The sequence below is a fragment of the Protomyctophum bolini genome, assembly GCF_963924005.1.
Source record: "Protomyctophum bolini genome assembly, chromosome: 7".
NCBI lineage: Eukaryota > Metazoa > Chordata > Actinopteri > Myctophiformes > Myctophidae > Protomyctophum > Protomyctophum bolini.
This window is the reverse complement of record NC_137868.1, coordinates 46026549-46043146: the sequence shown is the minus strand read 5'-3', so window position 1 is coordinate 46043146 and position 16598 is coordinate 46026549.

Here is a 16598-nt window from a genome sequence, read left to right as displayed (position 1 = left end):
GTCAGCAGCGTTTATGTAAATTCAAAGGTTTGCGCCACATTTCCACGATTTTTCAAAAAATAGCAGACCTACAAGCTCATAGCGCGACACTCAACTTTTAAACCTCAAGCAATAGGAAGAAGAAGATTTAAACACTTGAACGCAGAAATCCACATTCCAAACACATAACCAAAAATGACAGATCTACAAGCTCACAAAGTGCAGTGAGTTTGTAGACCTGCTATTTTTGAGGGCCCTCCATACTGGTTTAATGTTTGTTTTTAGTTCAATGTTTGTTTTAAAAACACCATTGACAATAAAGGGAAAATTTACGCCATATTGTTCCTCATTACGTCATATTGTCTCTTTATTGTTGATGGCATTTAATGTTTGTGTTTGCACCGTTTGTTTTACATCACCATTACATCAAGAGAGTTGGTGTAGAGGGAAAAGTGGTTAAAGGCCAGAATTCAAAATGTACTAAAGTGCAAAAGTAGATTATTATCGCTCAAACAATGTCAAATCTAATGGCATTCACTGTGAAGACGTGTTGGATCCATTCAGTTTGTCTTTTCTGATTGTGAGAACGTGATATTAATCTGAAAACACATCAGGAGGACATTAAGTAGAATATGTTTGATACTCACTGGCTAGTAGATCATCACATTCATGATACATGCAAAGAAAAACAAAACAAACATTTGTTTAGAAAACTGCTATTTTAAACAGAGATGATTTTACAAAATGTAAAATAACATGAAACATAACATTAGATAAATCACTGAATATTTCAATAGTAATAATCTGTCAGTAATATAAATCATCTTGTTATCCTAAATGACACTATAATCTTGTACAGTATATGGTATGCAGTAAGATCTGCTACTGTTTCTGCTCATCTTTAGATAGTGTTTATCTGTAACATTTACAAACGGCTAAACTCTTCAACACTTAGGTGGTCTTTACACGAGAACGGTGTTCATAGAAAACGGCAAAATAATGTATCGTTTGCTGGTGTCCCTTTAGACGAGAACGGTGTTTTCAGGAGGTGAAAACGCAACAAAGTGAAAACACCTTCCAGAACGCCGTTTTCTCCTGTCTCCATCTACTGTAAACAGGCAAATGGTGGATCCGCAAATGCAGAGCCATAGTATAATGGAGTTCCTACAATGAACAATTTAAGCCTCCCTCCTCGCCTACAAAGCGGCGCTCATCAGCGATGGTGAATGTAAAACTATGATGTAAATAAAAAGCCTTATGATAGGGTCAGCAGCGTTTATGTAACCTAATGTATTATAAAATATATAACCATCCCGTGGCGCTCTCCGCCTGTATTCTCTGGGCTGCCTGTCTCTCGATGCGTTGCAGCGTTAGTAGAAAGCAGGCAGCGAGCGACGGCCACAACCCTGTTGTGGTCTGGAAGCATCATTCAAAACCCTGATAGGGTTGCGTGAAGGGGGGGCTACCTGGTTCTTCTTCTTGTACGTGGGTTTATTTGGCAGCCCGTTACCGCCACCTAGCGACATTATAGCGTTTTCATAAAGTGTACGTTCTCGTGTAAAGGGTCAATAAAATGAGAACGCAACGGGACTTTGCCGTTTTATCTGGAGACCGTCGCCGTCTAAAAGAGGCCTTAGACACAACATGTAGTTCATCATGCCTGAAGAAGGCGGAAAGGCCGAAACGTTGCTACGACTCTCAGCAAGTGGCGGTGTGCGGGTCTCCCCTCCTTCCTTACAACATGTAGATCAAAATGTCTTCTAAATCCTAAAAGTTTTCTGAAAAACCTATATGTCAGTGGTGCTCCACCTTTTTCATGTCAAGGACCCCAGAATTATGTCCGCTGACCCCCATCTGAATGTATGTTTTTTTCCAGGGACCCCCGATTTGAGTTAAAAACGTTCGCTCTGAAAGAATATATATTCAAAGGTTTGCGCCACATTTCCACGATTTTTCAAAAAATAGCAGACCTACAAGCTCATAGCGCGACACTCAACTTTTAAACCTCAAGCAATAGCGAGAAGAAGATTTAAACACTTGAACGCAGAAATCCACATTCCAAACACATAACCAAAAATGACAGATCTACAAGCTCACAAAGTGCAGTGAGTTTGTAGACCTGCTATTTTTGAGGGCCCTCCATACTGGTTTAATGTTTGTTTTTAGTTCAATGTTTGTTTTAAAAACACCATTGACAATAAAGGGAAAATTTACGCCATATTGTTCCTCATTACGTCATATTGTCTCTTTATTGTTGATGGCATTTAATGTTTGTGTTTGCACCGTTTGTTTTACATCACCATTACATCAAGAGAGTTGGTGTAGAGGGAAAAGTGGTTAAAAAAAGGCCAGAATTCAAAATGTACTTGAGTAAAAGTGCAAAGGTTTTTGTGCCAAATGTACTTAAATTACCAAAAGTAGATTATTATCGCTCAAACAATGTCAAATCGAATGGCATTCACTGTGAAGACGTGTTGGATCCATTCAGTTTGTCTTTTCTGATTGTGAGAATGTGATATTAATCTGAAAACACATCAGGAGGACATTAAGTAGAATATGTTTGATACTCACCGGCTAGTAGATCATCACATTCATGATACATGCAAAGAAAAACAAAACAAACATTTGTTTAGAAAACTGCTATTTTAAACAGAGATGATTTTAGAAAATGTAAAATAACATGAAACATGACATTAGATAAATCACTCTGCTATGTCAATAGTAATAATCTGTCAGTAATATAAATCATCTTGTTATCCTAAATGACACTATAATCTTGTACAGTATATGGCATGCAGTAAGATCTGCTACTGTTTCTGCTCATCTTTAGATAGTGTTTATCTGTAATATTTACAAACTGCTAAACTCTTCAACACTCATGTGGTCTTTACACGAGAACGGTGTTCATAGAAAACGGCAAAATAAAGTATCTTTTGCTGGTTTCCCTTCAGACGAGAACGGTGTTTTCAGGAGGTGAAAACGCAACAAAGTGAAAACACCTTCCAGAACGCCGTTTTCTCCTGTCTCCATTTACTGTAAACAGGCAAAATGATGGATCCGCAAATGCAGAGGCATATTATAATGGAGTTCCTAGAATGAACAATTTAAGCCTCCCTCCTCGCCTACAAAGCGGCGCTCATCAGCGATGGTGAATGCAAAACTATGATGTAAATAAAAAGCCTTATGATAGGGTCAGCAGCGTTTATGTAACCTAATGTATTATAAAATATATAACCATCCCGTGGCGCTCTCCGCCTGTATGCTCTGGGCTACGGCCACAACCCTGTTGTGGTCTGGAAGCATCATTCAAAACCCTGATAGGGTTGCGTGAAGGGGGAGCTACCTGGTTCTTCTTCTTGTACGTGGGTCTATTTGGCAGCCCGTTACCACCAGCTAGCGACATTATAGCGTTTTTATAAAGTGTGCGTTCTCGTGTAAAGGGTCAATAAAATTGAGAACGCAACGGGACTTTGCTGTTTTATCTGGAGACCGTCGCCGTCTAAAAGAGGCCTTAGACACAATATGTTGGTCATCATGCCTGAAGAAGGCCGAAAGGCCGAAACGTTGCTACGACTCTTAAAAAATAAAGTTCTTGAACCAGCAAGTGGCGGTGTGCGGGTCTCCCCTCCTTCCTTACAACATGTAGATCAAAATGTCTTCTAAATCCTAAAAGTTTTCTGAAAAACCTATATGTCAGTGGTGCTCCACCTTTTTCATGTCAAGGACCCCAGAATTATGTCCGCGGACCCCCATCTGAATATATGTTTTTTTCCAGGGACCCCCGATTTGAGTTAAAAACGTTCGCTCTGAAAGAATATATATTCAAAGGTTTGGGCCACATTTCCACGATTTTTTAAAAATAGCAGACCTACAAGCTCATAGCGCGGCACTCAACTTTTAAACCTCAAGCAATAGCGAGATGAAGATTTAAACACTTTAACGCAGAAATCCACGTTTCAAACACATGACCAAAAATAACAGATCTACAAGCTCACAAAGCGCGGTGAGTTTGTAGAACTGCTATTTTTGAGGGCCCTCCATACTGGTTTAATGTTTGTTTTTAGTTCAATGTTTGTTTTAAAAACACCATTGACAAAAAAGGGAAAATGTACGCCATATTTTCCCTCATTACTTCATATTGTCTCTTTATTGTTAATGGCATTTCATGTTTGTGTTTGCACCGTTTGTTTTACATCACCATTACATCAAGATAGTTGGTGTAGAGGGAAAAGTGGTTAAAAAAGGCCAGAATTCAAAATATACTTGAGTAAAAGTGCAAAAGTATTTGTGCCAAATGTACTTAAAATTACCAAAAGTAGATTATTATCGCTCAAACAATGTCAAATCTAATGGCATTCACTGTGAAGACGTGTTGGATCCATTCAGTTTGTCTTCTCTGATTGTGAGAACGTGATATTAATCTGAAAACACATCAGGAGGTCATGAAGTAGAATATGTTTGATACTCACCGACTAGTAGATCATCACATTCATGATACATGCAAAGAAAACCAAAACAAACATTTGTTTAGAAAACTGCTATTTTAAACAGAGATGATTTTACAAAATGTAAAATAACATGAAACATGACATTAGATAAATCACTCTGCTATGTCAATAGTAATAATCTGTCAGTAATATAAATCATCTTGTTATCCTAAATGACACTATAATCTTGTACAGTATATGGCATGCAGTAAAAAAAAAAAAAAAAAAATGGTGCATTTATATAGCGCCTTTATCCAAGGCGCTTTACATAGATTGTGCATTACATTCACCCATTCATACACCGATGGCAGCGGAAACCATGCAAGGCACCAACTAGCACATCGGGAGCAATTAGGGGTTCAGTGTCTTGCTCAAGGACACTTCGACAGTAACTCTGGGGGAGCCCGGGTTTGAACTGGCAACCTTGCGGTTCCCATCCAGGCACTCTACCCCTGAGCCACCGCCGCCCCCAGTAAGATCTGCTACTGTTTCTGCTCATCTTTAGATAGTGTTTATCTGTAATATTTACAAACTGCTAAACTCTTCAACACTCATGTGGTCTTTACACGAGAACGGTGTTCATAGAAAACGGCAAAATAAAGTATCGTTTGCTGGTGTCCCTTTAGACGAGAACGGTGTTTTCAGGAGGTGAAAACGCAACAAAGTGAAAACACCTTCCAGAACGCCGTTTTCTCCTGTCTCCATGTACTGTAAACAGGCAAAATGGTGGATCCGCAAATGCAGAGCCATATTATAATGGAGTTCCTACAATGAACAATTTAAGCCTCCCTCCTCGCCTACAAAGCGGCGCTCATCAGCGATGGTGAATGTAAAACTATGATGTAAATAAAAAGCCTTATGATAGGGTCAGCAGCGTTTATGTAACCTAATGTATTATAAAATATATAACCATCCCGTGGCGCTCTCCGCCTGTATTCTCTGGGCTGCCTGTCTCTCGATGCGTTGCAGCGTTAGTAGAAAGCAGGCAGCGAGCGACGGCCACAACCCTGTTGTGGTCTGGAAGCATCATTCAAAACCCTGATAGGGTTGCGTGAAGGGGGGGCTACCTGGTTCCTCTTCTTGTACGTGGGTTTATTTGGCAGCCCGTTACCGCCACCTAGCGACATTATAGCGTTTTCATAAAGTGTACGTTCTCGTGTAAAGGGTCAATAAAATGAGAACGCAACATGACTTTGCCGTTTTATCTGGAGACCGTCGCCGTCTAAAAGAGGCCTTAGACACAACATGTAGGTCATCATGCCTGAAGAAGGGAGAAAGGCCGAAACGTTGCTACGACTCTTAAAAAATAAAGTTCTTGAACCAGCAAGTGGCGGTGTGCGGGTCTCCCCTCCTTCCTTACAACATGTAGATCAAAATGTCTTCTAAATCCTAAAAGTTTTCTGAAAAACCTATATGTCAGTGGTGTTCCAACTTTTTCATGTCAAGGACCCCAGAATTATGTCCGCGGACCCCCATCTGAATATATGTTTTTTTCCAGGGCCCCCCGATTTGAGTTAAAAACGTTCGCTCTGAAAGAATATATATTCAAAGGTTTGCGCCACATTTCCACGGTTTAAAAAAAATAGCACACCTACAAGCTCATAGCGTGGCACTCCACTTTTAAACCTCAAGCAATAGCGAGAAGAAGATTTAAACACTTGAACGCATAAATCCACATTCCAAACACATGACCAAAAATGACAGATCTACAAGCTCACAAAGCGCGGTGAGTTTGTAGACCTGCTATTTTTTAGGGCCCTCCATACTGGTTTAATGTTTGTTTTTAGTTCAATGTTTGTTTTAAAAACGCCATTGACAATAAAGGGAAAATTACGCCATATTGTCCCTCATTACGTCATATTGTCTCTTTATTGTTAATGGCATTTAATGTTTGTGTTTGCACCGTTTGTTTGACATCACCATTACATCAAGATATTTGGTGTAGAGGGAAAAGTGGTTAAAAAAAGGCCAGAATTCAAAATGTACTTGAGTAAAAGTGCAAAAGTATTTGTGCCAAATGTACTTAAATTACCAAAAGTAGATTATTATCGCTCAAACAATGTCAAATCTAATGGCATTCACTGTGAAGACGTGTTGGATCCATTCAGTTTGTCTTCTCTGATTGTGAGAACGTGATATTAATTTTGAAAACACATCAGGAGGTCATGAAGTAGAATATGTTTGATACTCACAGCCTAGTAGATCATCACATTCATGATACATGCAAAGAAAAACAAAACAAACATTTGTTTAGAAAACTGCTATTTTAAACAGAGATGATTTTACAAAATGTAAAATAACATGAAACATAACATTAGATAAATCACTCTGCTATGTCAATAGTAATAATCTGTCAGTAATATAAATCATCTTGTTATCCTAAATGACACTATAATCTTGTACAGTATATGGTATGGAGTAAGATCTGCTACTGTTTCTGCTCATCTTTAGATAGTGTTTATCTGTAACATTTACAAACGGCTAAACTCTTCAACACTTAGTTGGTCTTTACACGAGAACGGTGTTCATAGAAAATGTCAAAATAAAGTATCGTTTGCTGGTGTCCCTTTAGACGAGAACGGTGTTTTCAGGAGGTGAAAACGCAACAAAGTGAAAACACCTTCCAGAACGCCGTTTTCTCCTGTCTCCATGTACTGTAAACAGGCAAAACGGTGGATCCGCAAATGCAGAGCCATATTATAATGGAGTTCCTACAATGAACAATTTAAGCCTCCCTCCTTGCCTACAAAGCGGCGCTCATCAGCGATGGTGAATGTAAAACCACAATGTAAAAAAGGCTTATGATAGGGTCAGCAGCGTTTATGTAACCTAATGTATTATAAAATATATAACCATCCCGTGGCGCTCTCCGTCTGTATGCTCTGGGCTGCCTGTCTCTCGATGCGTTGCAGCGTTAGTAGAAAGCAGGCAGCGAGCGACGGCCACAACCCTGTTGTGGTCTGGAAGCATCATTCAAAACCCTGATAGGGTTGCGTGAAGGGGGAGCTACCTGGTTCTTCTTCTTGTACGTGGGTCTATTTGGCAGCCCGTTACCGCCACCTAGCGACATTATAGCGTTTTCATAAAGTGTGCGTTCTCGTGTAAAGGGTCAATAAATGAGAACGCAATGGGACTGTGCTGTTTTATCTGGAGACCGTCGCCGTCTAAAAGAGGCCTTAGACACAACATGTAGGTCATCATGCCTGAAGAAGGCAGAAAAACCGAAACGTTGCTACGACTCTTAAAAAATAAAGTTCTTGAACCAGCAAGTGGCAGTGTGCGCGTCTCCCCTCCTTCCTTACAACATGTAGATCAAAATGTCTTCTAAATCCTAAAAGTTTTCTGAAAAACCTATATGTCAGTGGTGCTCCACCTTTTTCATGTCAAGGACCCCAGAATTATGTCCGCTGACCCCCATCTGAATGTATGTTTTTTTCCAGGGACCCCCGATTTGAGTTAAAAACGTTCGCTCTGAAAGAATATATATTCAAAGGTTTGCGCCACATTTCCACGATTTTTCAAAAAATAGCAGACCTACAAGCTCATAGCGCGACACTCAACTTTTAAACCTCAAGCAATAGCGAGAAGAAGATTTAAACACTTGAACGCAGAAATCCACATTCCAAACACATAACCAAAAATGACAGATCTACAAGCTCACAAAGTGCAGTGAGTTTGTAGACCTGCTATTTTTGAGGGCCCTCCATACTGGTTTAATGTTTGTTTTTAGTTCAATGTTTGTTTTAAAAACACCATTGACAATAAAGGGAAAATTTACGCCATATTGTTCCTCATTACGTCATATTGTCTCTTTATTGTTGATGGCATTTAATGTTTGTGTTTGCACCGTTTGTTTTACATCACCATTACATCAAGAGAGTTGGTGTAGAGGGAAAAGTGGTTAAAAAAAGGCCAGAATTCAAAATGTACTTGAGTAAAAGTGCAAAGGTTTTTGTGCCAAATGTACTTAAATTACCAAAAGTAGATTATTATCGCTCAAACAATGTCAAATCTAACACCTAATGATCATTCACTGTGAAGACGTGTTGGATCCATTCAGTTTGTCTTCTCTGATTGTGAGAACGTGATATTAATCTGAAAACACATCAGGAGGTCATGAAGTAGAATATGTTTGATACTCACCGACTAGTAGATCATCACATTCATGATACATGCAAAGAAAAACAAAACAAACATTTGTTTAGAAAACTGCTATTTTAAACAGAGATGATTTTACAAAATGTAAAATAACATGAAACATGACATTAGATAAATCACTCTGCTATGTCAATAGTAATAATCTGTCAGTAATATAAATCATCTTGTTATCCTAAATGACACTATAATCTTGTACAGTATATGGCATGCAGTAAGATCTGCTACTGTTTCTGCTCATCTTTAGATAGTGTTTATCTGTAATATTTACAAACTGCTAAACTCTTCAACACTCATGTGGTCTTTACACGAGAACGGTGTTCATAGAAAACGGCAAAATAAAGTATCTTTTGCTGATGTCCCTTCAGACGAGAACGGTGTTTTCAGGAGGTGAAAACGCAACAAAGTGAAAACACCTTCCAGAACGCCGTTTTCTCCTGTCTCCATTTACTGTAAACAGGCAAAATGGTGGATCCGCAAATGCAGAGCCATATTATAATGGAGTTCCTACAATGAACAATTTAAGCCTCCCTCCTCGCCTACAAAGCGGCACTCATCAGCGATGGTGAATGCAAAACTATGATGTAAATAAAAAGCCTTATGATAGGGTCAGCAGCGTTTATGTAACCTAATGTATTATAAAATATATAACCATCCCGTGGCGCTCTCCGCCTGTATGCTCTGGGCTACGGCCACAACCCTGTTGTGGTCTGGAAGAATCATTCAAAACCCTGATAGAGTTGCGTGAAGGGGGAGCTACCTGGTTCTTCTTCTTGTACGTGGGTCTATTTGGCAGCCCGTTACCACCAGCTAGCGACATTATAGCGTTTTTATAAAGTGTGCGTTCTCGTGTAAAGGGTCAATAAAAATGAGAATGCAACGGGACTTTGCTGTTTTATCTGGAGACCGTCGCCGTCTAAAAGAGGCCTTAGACACAATATGTAGTTCATCATGCCTGAAGAAGGCCGAAAGGCCGAAACGTTGCTCCGACTCTTAAAAAATAAAGTTCTTGAACCAGCAAGTGGCGGTGTGCGGGTCTCCCCTCCTTCCTTACAACATGTAGATCAAAATGTCTTCTAAATCCTAAAAGTTTTCTCAAAAACCTATATGTCAGTGGTGCTCCACCTTTTTCATGTCAAGGACCCCAGAATTATGTCCGCGGACCCCCATCTGAATATATGTTTTTTTCCAGGGACCCCCGATTTGAGTTAAAAACGTTCGCTCTGAAAGAATATATATTCAAAGGTTTGGGCCACATTTCCACGATTTTTCAAAAATACCAGACCTACAAGCTCATAGCGCGGCACTCAACTTTTAAACCTCAAGCAATAGCGAGATGAAGATTTAAACACTTTAACGCAGAAATCCACGTTTCAAACACATGACCAAAAATAACAGATCTACAAGCTCACAAAGCGCGGTGAGTTTGTAGAACTGCTATTTTTGAGGGCCCTCCATACTGGTTTAATGTTTGTTTTTAGTTCAATGTTTGTTTTAAAAACACCATTGACAAAAAAGGGAAAATGTACGCCATATTTTCCCTCATTACTTCATATTGTCTCTTTATTGTTAATGGCATTTCATGTTTGTGTTTGCACCGTTTGTTTTACATCACCATTACATCAAGATAGTTGGTGTAGAGGGAAAAGTGGTTAAAAAAGGCCAGAATTCAAAATATACTTGAGTAAAAGTGCAAAAGTATTTGTGCCAAATGTACTTAAATTACCAAAAGTAGATTATTATCGCTCAAACAATGTCAAATCTAATGGCATTCACTGTGAAGACGTGTTGGATCCATTCAGTTTGTCTTCTCTGATTGTGAGAATGTGATATTAATTTTGAAAACACATCAGGAGGTCATGAAGTAGAATATGTTTGATACTCACAGCCTAGTAGATCATCACATTCATGATACATGCAAAGAAAAACAAAACAAACATTTGTTTAGAAAACTGCTATTTTAAACAGAGATGATTTTACAAAATGTAAAATAACATGAAACATAACATTAGATAAATCACTCTGCTATGTCAAAAGTAATAATCTGTCAGTAATATAAATCATCTTGTTATCCTAAATGACACTATAATCTTGTACAGTATATGGTATGGAGTAAGATCTGGTACTGTTTCTGCTCATCTTTAGATAGTGTTTATCTGTAACATTTACAAACGGCTAAACTCTTCAACACTTAGTTGGTCTTTACACGAGAACGGTGTTCATAGAAAATGGCAAAATAAAGTATCGTTTGCTGGTGTCCCTTTAGACGAGAACGGTGTTTTCAGGAGGTGAAAACGCAACAAAGTGAAAACACCTTCCAGAACGCCGTTTTCTCCTGTCTCCATGTACTGTAAACAGGCAAAACGGTGGATCCGCAAATGCAGAGCCATATTATAATGGAGTTCCTACAATGAAAAATTTAAGCCTCCCTCCTTGCCTACAAAGCGGCGCTCATCAGCGATGGTGAATGTAAAACCACGATGTAAAAAAGGCTTATGATAGGGTCAGCAGCGTTTATGTAACCTAATGTATTATAAAATATATAACCATCCCGTGGTGCTCTCCGCCTGTATGCTCTGGACTGCCTGTCTCTCGATGCGTTGCAGCGTTAGTAGAAAGCAGGCAGCGAGCGACAGCCACAACCCTGTTGTGGTCTGGAAGCATCATTCAAAACCCTGATAGGGTTGCGTGAAGGGGGAGCTAGCTGGTTCTTCTTCTTGTACGTGGGTCTATTTGGCAGCCCGTTACCACCAGCTAGCGACATTATAGCGTTTTTATAAAGTGTGCGTTCTCGTGTAAAGGGTCAATAAAAATGAGAATGCAACAGGACTTTGCCGTTTTATCTGGAGACCGTCGCCCTCTAAAAGAGGCCTTAGACACAACATGTAAATCATCATGCCTGAAAAAGGCCGAAAGACAGAAACGTTGCTACGACTCTTAAAAAATAAAGTTCTTGAACCAGCAAGTGGCGGTGTGCGGGTCTCCCCTCCTTCCTTACAACATGTAGATCAAAATGTCTTCTAAATCCTAAAAGTTTTCTGAAAAACCTATATGTCAGTGGTGCTTAACCTTTTTCATGTCAAGGACCCCAGAATTATGTCCGCGGACCCCCATCTGAATATATGTTTTTTTATCCAGGGACCCCCCAGAAGCAAAGATTTGAGTTAAAAACGTTCGCTCTGAAAGAATATATATTCAAAGGTTTGCGCCACATTTCCACGATTTTTCAAAAATAGCAGACCTACAAGCTCATAGCGCGGCACTCCACTTTTAAACCTCAAGCAATAGCGAGAAGAAGATTTAAATACTTGAACGCAGAAATCCACATTCCAAAACACATGACCAAAAATGACAGATCTACAAGCTCACAAAGTGCGGTGAGTTTGTAGACCTGCTATTTTCGAGGGCCCTCCATACTGGTTTAATGTTTGTTTTTAGTTCAATGTTTGTTTTAAAAACGCCATTGACAATAAAGGGAAAATGTACGCAATATTGCCCCTCATTACGTCATATTGTCTCTTTATTGTTAATGGCATTTAATGTTTGTGTTTGCACCGTTTGTTTGACATCACCATTACATCAAGTGATTTGGTGTAGAGGGAAAAGTGGTAAAAAAAGGCCAGAATTAAAAATGTACTTGAGTAAAAGTGCAAAAGTATTTGTGCCAAATGTACTTAAATTACCAAAAGTAGATTATTATCGCTCAAACAATGTCAAATCTAATGTAAATTCACTGTGAAGATTTGTTAGATCCATTCAGTTTGTCTTCTCTGATTGTGAGAACGTGATATTAATCTGAAAACACATCAGGAGGTCATGAAGTAGAATATGTTTGATACTCACCGACTAGTAGATCATTACATTCATGATACATGCAAAGAAAAACAAAACAAACATTTGTTTAGAAAGCTGCTATTTTAAACAGAGATGATTTTACAAAATGTCAAATAACATGAAGCATAACATTAGATAAATCACTCTGCTATGTCAATAGTAATAATCTGTCAGTAATATAAATCATCTTGTTATCCTAAATGACACTATAATCTTGTACAGTATATGGTATATGCAGTAAGATCTGCTACTGTTTCTGCTCATCTTTAGATAGTGTTTATCTGTAACATTTATGAACGGCTAAACTCTTCAACAATTAGGTGGTCTTTACACGAGAACGGTGTTCATAGAAAACGGCAAAATAATGTATCGTTTGCTGGTGTCCCTTTAGACGAGAACGGTGTTTTCAGGAGGTGAAAACGCAACAAAGGGAAAACACCTTCCAGAACGCCGTTTTCTCCTGTCTCCATGTACTGTAAACAGGCAAAACGGTGGATGCGCAAATGCAGAGCCATACAGTATTATAATGGAGTTCCTGCATTGAACAATTTAAGCCTCCCTCCTCACCCACAAAGCGGCGCTCATCAGCGATGGTGAATGTAAAACTATGATGTAAATAAAAAGCCTTATGATAGGGTCAGCAGCGTTTATGTAACCTAATGTATTATAAAATATATAACCATCCCGTGGCGCTCTCCGCCTGTATTCTCTGGGCTGCCTGTCTCTCGATGCGTTGCAGCGTTAGTAGAAAGCAGGCAGCGAGCGACGGCCACAACCCTGTTGTGGTCTGGAAGCATCATTCAAAACCCTGATAGGGTTGCGTGAAGGGGGGGCTACCTGGTTCTTCTTCTTGTACGTGGGTTTATTTGGCAGCCCGTTACCACCACCTAGCGACATTGTAGCGTTTTCATAAAGTGTGCGTTCTCGTGTAAAGGGTCAATAAATGAGAACGCAACGGGACTTTGCCGTTTTATCTGGAGACCGTCGCCGTCTAAAAGAGGCCTTAGACACAAGATGTCGGTCATCATGCCTGAAGAAGGCCGAAAGGCCGAAACGTTGCTACGACTCTTAAAAAATAAAGTTCTTGAACCAGCAAGTTGCGGTGTGCAGGTCTCTTCTCCTTCCTTACAACATCTAGATCAAAATGTCTTCTAAATCCTAAAAGTTTTCTGAAAAACCTATATGTCAGTGGTGCTCCACCTTTTTCATGTCAAGGACCCCAGAATTATGTCCGCTGACCCCCATCTGAATATATGTTTTTTTCCAGGGACCCCCGATTTGAGTTAAAAACGTTCGCTCTGAAATAATATATATTCAAAGATTTGCGCCACATTTCCACGATTTTTCAAAAAATAGCAGACCTACAAGCTCATAGCGCGACACTCAACTTTTAAACCTCAAGCAATAGCGAGAAGAAGATTTAAACACTTGAACGCAGAAATCCACATTCCAAACACATAACCAAAAATGACAGATCTACAAGCTCACAAAGTGCAGTGAGTTTGTAGACCTGCTATTTTTGAGGGCCCTCCATACTGGTTTAATGTTTGTTTTTAGTTCAATGTTTGTTTTAAAAACACCATTGACAATAAAGGGAAAATTTACGCCATATTGTTCCTCATTACGTCATATTGTCTCTTTATTGTTGATGGCATTTAATGTTTGTGTTTGCACCGTTTGTTTTACATCACCATTACATCAAGAGAGTTGGTGTAGAGGGAAAAGTGGTTAAAAAAAGGCCAGAATTCAAAATGTACTTGAGTAAAAGTGCAAAGGTTTTTGTGCCAAATGTACTTAAATTACCAAAAGTAGATTATTATCGCTCAAACAATGTCAAATCTAACACCTAATGATCATTCACTGTGAAGACGTGTTGGATCCATTCAGTTTGTCTTCTCTGATTGTGAGAACGTGATATTAATCTGAAAACACATCAGGAGGTCATGAAGTAGAATATGTTTGATACTCACCGACTAGTAGATCATCACATTCATGATACATGCAAAGAAAAACAAAACAAACATTTGTTTAGAAAACTGCTATTTTAAACAGAGATGATTTTACAAAATGTAAAATAACATGAAACATGACATTAGATAAATCACTCTGCTATGTCAATAGTAATAATCTGTCAGTAATATAAATCATCTTGTTATCCTAAATGACACTATAATCTTGTACAGTATATGGCATGCAGTAAGATCTGCTACTGTTTCTGCTCATCTTTAGATAGTGTTTATCTGTAATATTTACAAACTGCTAAACTCTTCAACACTCATGTGGTCTTTACACGAGAACGGTGTTCATAGAAAACGGCAAAATAAAGTATCTTTTGCTGATGTCCCTTCAGACGAGAACGGTGTTTTCAGGAGGTGAAAACGCAACAAAGTGAAAACACCTTCCAGAACGCCGTTTTCTCCTGTCTCCATTTACTGTAAACAGGCAAAATGGTGGATCCGCAAATGCAGAGCCATATTATAATGGAGTTCCTACAATTAACAATTTAAGCCTCCCTCCTCGCCTACAAAGCGGCGCTCATCAGCGATGGTGAATGCAAAACTATGATGTAAATAAAAAGCCTTATGATAGGGTCAGCAGCGTTTATGTAACCTAATGTATTATAAAATATATAACCATCCCGTGGCGCTCTCCGCCTGTATGCTCTGGGCTACGGCCACAACCCTGTTGTGGTCTGGAAGAATCATTCAAAACCCTGATAGGGTTGCGTGAAGGGGGAGCTACCTGGTTCTTCTTCTTGTACGTGGGTCTATTTGGCAGCCCGTTACCACCAGCTAGCGACATTATAGCGTTTTTATAAAGTGTGCGTTCTCGTGTAAAGGGTCAATAAAAATGAGAATGCAACGGGACTTTGCTGTTTTATCTGGAGACCGTCGCCGTCTAAAAGAGGCCTTAGACACAACATGTAGGTCATCATGCCTGAAGAAGGCCGAAAGGCCGAAACGTTGCTACGACTCTTAAAAAATAAAGTTCTTGAACCAGCAAGTGGCGGTGTGCGGGTCTCCCCTCCTTCCTTACAACATGTAGATCAAAATGTCTTCTAAATCCTAAAAGTTTTCTCAAAAACCTATATGTCAGTGGTGCTCCACCTTTTTCATGTCAAGGACCCCAGAATTATGTCCGCGGACCCCCATCTGAATATATGTTTTTTTCCAGGGACCCCCGATTTGAGTTAAAAACGTTCGCTCTGAAAGAATATATATTCAAAGGTTTGGGCCACATTTCCACGATTTTTCAAAAATACCAGACCTACAAGCTCATAGCGCGGCACTCAACTTTTAAACCTCAAGCAATAGCGAGATGAAGATTTAAACACTTTAACGCAGAAATCCACGTTTCAAACACATGACCAAAAATAACAGATCTACAAGCTCACAAAGCGCGGTGAGTTTGTAGAACTGCTATTTTTGAGGGCCCTCCATACTGGTTTAATGTTTGTTTTTAGTTCAATGTTTGTTTTAAAAACACCATTGACAAAAAAGGGAAAATGTACGCCATATTTTACCTCATTACTTCATATTGTCTCTTTATTGTTAATGGCATTTCATGTTTGTGTTTGCACCGTTTGTTTTACATCACCATTACATCAAGATAGTTGGTGTAGAGGGAAAAGTGGTTAAAAAAGGCCAGAATTCAAAATATACTTGAGTAAAAGTGCAAAAGTATTTGTGCCAAATGTACTTAAATTACCAAAAGTAGATTATTATCGCTCAAACAATGTCAAATCTAATGGCATTCACTGTGAAGACGTGTTGGATCCATTCAGTTTGTCTTCTCTGATTGTGAGAACGTGATATTAATTTTGAAAACACATCAGGAGGTCATGAAGTAGAATATGTTTGATACTCACAGCCTAGTAGATCATCACATTCATGATACATGCAAAGAAAAACAAAACAAACATTTGTTTAGAAAACTGCTATTTTAAACAGAGATGATTTTACAAAATGTAAAATAACATGAAACATAACATTAGATAAATCACTCTGCTATGTCAAAAGTAATAATCTGTCAGTAATATAAATCATCTTGTTATCCTAAATGACACTATAATCTTGTACAGTATATGGTATGGAGTAAGATCTGGTACTGTTTCTGCTCATCTTTAGATAGTGTTTATCTGTA